Source organism: Uloborus diversus, chromosome 3 (assembly GCF_026930045.1).
Source record: "Uloborus diversus isolate 005 chromosome 3, Udiv.v.3.1, whole genome shotgun sequence".
Taxonomy (NCBI): Eukaryota; Metazoa; Arthropoda; class Arachnida; order Araneae; family Uloboridae; genus Uloborus; species Uloborus diversus.
Window position 1 is genome coordinate 202,611,219 of NC_072733.1, and position 4,729 is coordinate 202,615,947.

The following is a 4,729-nucleotide window of genomic DNA, read 5'->3' on the forward strand; positions in this document are numbered from 1 at the left end:
TAGTTTAAGTGTGTTAATTTTTCATATGAATTGTATGTTTATGGCGTACTAGGGTTTTAATTATTGATTATGGTTCGAGCAAACCTACCCTGGCAGCTTTGTAATGCTGTGATTAGGAATGTGCTTTCTTTTTGAATTAAAATATTGTTACTCGTCCTTCAATCTTAATTATATTTAACGTTTTAACTGGACCCCCAGGGACCACAGTTTGGGAAACTCTGGCTTAAAACAATGAACCCTCATCCTGCTTTCCGTGCAAAAATGTAATCCATTAACATCATTCATTTTGATAAATTTAAACAACTGAATCATGTCCCCTCTGAGCCTCCTTTGCTCCAGGCTATACATATTAAGCCTATTAAGTCTGGTATCATAATCTAAATCTGAAATTCCCCTTACTAGTCTAGTTACCCTTCTTTGAACCCTTTCATATACAGAAATATCTTTCCTCAGATAAGGCGACCAAAACTGCACAGTATACTCCAAATGGGGTCCTACTAAACTCCTATTCAGTAAGAATAGTCTTCACATAATAAATTTTTCTGCATACATTATGTTGTCGCCTCAGAGCTACACTAAGATATCTAATCCCAGAAATAATACTAGGATATGCTACTGTAGCTCTAAGGCAACGATGTAATCTTATACGCTTTTTCTTATCTATTTGGTGCATTTCTATCCTACGAATGTAATTATAAAATTTGAGTGAGCAGGGTTATATAATTCGGAAAAAATATTTTCTCAATGACACGTTTATTGTACTATTTAAACTTACACAGTTCAGGTTGCAAACCTTTCAATGCAATTGTTATATACATATATGGCTCACATTAAAGTGTTTTTATGCTAAAATATGATGCCTGTTCTGCATTTCTTAATCGTGTTCTTATGTGCCCCAGGCTTGTTCACAACTGCCCCTATAGAGAGGGGCATATCTGAACAATTGAAGACATTTTTTTAGAAAATACCATAAAGTAAAGAAATAACTTTTTTAAAAAGTTCATTATACAAAGAAAAGACTATTCAATCAAAGAGACGTTTTTGCGCTGAGAAATTGATTGCAAAAATAAAGAAATGAAAAAAAAAATTTGTTCCCATATGCCCTCCCTTTCCTCTATAACAATAGTTTATCTGTGAAGCATTTTTGAAAATTTTTACAAAACTCAACTTTTTCATTTGGAATACTTTAAAAAAAAAAAGATTTTTTTAGATTTTTAATTTGATTCAAATTATTGAAGTTAAAAATTAAAATATGAAAATTGTCCCAAGGTACAAACATCTCCCCTATAGTTGCTTTTTTCTTGCTTTCATTCTACTAGGTAACATTTTTTGAAAACAAAAATTAGAATGAAAATATTTACATATCTAGAACCATTTTTACCTGGTAAAGAATCTAGCAACTCATTTAAAGGCTTAGCAGCCATTTTATTTTTCAGAATACAAAAGATGCGTTTATAGTAAGTGATAAACTTCTTTCTAGAAAAATTTACAGGAAGAGTTTTGGAAAATTTTTACTTGGATTTGATAAAGGAATTTTTCTTACAGAACCCCCTCAAAAAATAAGTAAATTTTAAAATTAATAAAAATTTATAGCACTTTTAGTTACACGGGGTAAAATGGGTATAGCTTCAAGTTTAAGACATTGTATACATAAAGATTGACAAACTAAAAAAATCTTTGCAAAACAGTTGTTAGGTATTGTTCATGTATTCAACTAAAGTATGTTTCGCAAAAGGTCTATAAATAAGTTACTCTGTATTTATTAGTTCTATTTATTATTTTAATTATTAAAACTTATGCCAATTAGTACTATAAGGTATTATATTTTTTATTATCATAGATAGTTCACAATTATTGCAGGTTTGTAATTTACAGTAGATTTATTATGTATGGTTTATTGCTACATATCATAAGACATAGTAGGTATTGATAGCTAACATATTGTCTTTTTAATTTCCTTAAAAAACCCAACCATGCCCAGAACATAATCTTAGTACAAACTTACATACAATCACAACAGAATCCTAATGCTCCATAGCAAAGTTGTACTAAAACAACTAAATTCTCCTGCTATACCTCCTTGTCCACAGCAATTTTTTAACACTGGTAAGGCGATGAAAATTCACAAAAGAAACATAAAAGAGTGCAAGCAAAGCTAGGAGAAGTTTTTACTACAGAGCAGGTGGCTGCAAGCTTGTACACAGATAAACAAGCAAGAAACACATACACACAAATATATATATCTATATATATATATATATATTAAAAAGTAAGAAACTATACAAGTGTGCACAATAGCTAAAAAATATGAATAATGCTCACCCATTGATTCAAACTATAGCTAAAACCATTGCTACATTGCATCTACTAACATTGAATATAAAAAATATACATAAAAGCTTTAAGCAAACAATAACACAACCATTAATTTAAAAAAATTTAATAACGTTAAAAGAAAAAAAATTGTCAAAAAACCTGCGGATAATCCGACCGCCAATAATTGAGAGCTTACTGTATACTGAGAAGTTTGCTACGAAATCATCTCACGAATTATTCTATGTGTTCCCTGAGAAAGATGACATTGCTGATGTGCAGGCATCGCAAGTTGTAAAAATACTACCTCAACCAAGCCGCAAGTCTCTGCTAATACACCTTTTGCTCGTAAATTTGATTCGGTAAACATTATATTGTGGTTGATTAGAAGGAAATCCTTGTAGAATCTTTTTGTGAAATTTTAAAATGCAAGTTAAAATATGTCATTATATTTTAGATTTCAGTTTTATGCATCGCTTTATTGATTTAAGAGTTAGGGAAAGAAAGGTCCAATTTGATCACTCAGAATTTTGAGAAGGGTTGGTTTTGGCTATTCTGAACTTTGTGAAGGGTCCTTAAACAGACTCAATTTTGTTCTGGACAGACCCTTGGTTAATAAAATCAAAAAGTGCGGGTAGACGCTTAAATTTTAAAAGCGTGGAGAGATATATGCCAGTCCCTCTTAACTATGCCACTGTGTAACCCCAAATATACTCATTATCTCACTTTCATAAGTGATATCCAAGTGAATTTTAGGTGATATAACTTAGAATTAAATAACTATTTATTTTTCATGATTGAAGTCAGTGATCTTTTATGGCAAAAAAAAAGCTTTTATCAATGATAAAAACCCATAGCTGAAAATCATGCAAAATTTTGGGAAACATTGGTAAAATTTGACATCTTGCTGCAAAAAAATTAGATTAAAAGCAATAGGATTACATTTTTTAAAAACAAGGCAATGTTTGAGAATTAGTTTTATTTATATTTTTCATCAATATTGCTTTTGAAAGTGTATCTCAAAATTCAGACATTCACTTATATTCAAAATATACTATTGTATTAGCATCACTAGTGAAATTTTAACACTCAAAAAGCAGAGAATATCAGCAGGTGGGAAAAAATGGTTTTAAGTAATATGAAAGCATATCGACAGCAGTACATTTCGGATTATTTTTAAACTGAAAATATGAAATGCATTTGTAAGAGGGACAAAATTAATACATTTATATCTATTGTCTCCGTTTTTCATATCTAAATCTTCAAACAATTTCTGAATTCAAAACTGCTCTCTTGATGTGAGAGAGCATAAGGGGAATCTACGCACAACTACAATTAAAGTAAGAGTACAGTACAAAGCCTTTTATCCGGGAGCCAAAAAAATTGGTAAATTCTCCTGTCGTTTTGAAAATGGTGGTCTTGTTTACAAATGTGTTACAGATGTCTACAATTTCTTTTGAATATCACATACATTTGCACATGATATGAGAAATTTAGTGCAGAGATGCAATTCAAATTTAGTGGGTCTGGGTAAAATTTTCCGATTTTTTGTTTTTCCTGGACTAAACTTGAAAAGAGCAGCACTAAAAATCTGACATTTTTTACTTTTTCATTCCGACCGAAAACTTAAGAAATGAATACTGATGCCTTATAAAATATATTTTCTTTTTTTTTATTGTATCGGCAAAAATTAAAGCCTATTAGAGCAAACCCGCGAATTTTCCACATAGCAGACCACACAAAACCCAGAGTTCACTTATTTATTTTAATGACACTTATAAGGCTTCAAAAACTTAAAAATCAAAATTTTATCGATATTAATTCGAGGTAAAAACAGTGGTTAACAAAAATTATATGTACCATAAAGAATCCTTTCTAAAATTTGCGTTCACAAAAATAATAAACGTGTTTTACCAAAAACTAGTGAAATTTTTTCATTATTTTTAATTTGTCTAACGAATACTTATTTACTGCTTTTAAAATAGTTCTTTCTTTTACTAATTTCAATTTTAAGATCACTTTTTCACTGTTGTCTTCCAAGTTTGAAATGCAGTATACTATAAATTACTGTAATTTGGGCTTTATAAGCAATCGGCATGTACTTTTTTCTAGCGATCCAGAAAACCGGGAAATTCAGATATCCGGGATTGCAATGGCCCCGACCATTCCATATAATTCATTATGTACTGGATATAATTTCAACAGCGTGCACTAGTTTTAAGTTTAATGAAAAGATATTTACCTGCCTCATCGCTTTTGTTTTTCATTTGATGGGATTCATAAACATAATTCTCCGACCGATTAATGCTGCCAAAAAGTCATCATCAGCGCCATCTAGCAACAATAAAAAATAATAAATGAGGATTTTATCGCATGTAATGGTAAACAAAATTTTACGTACAAATTTACTAAATCA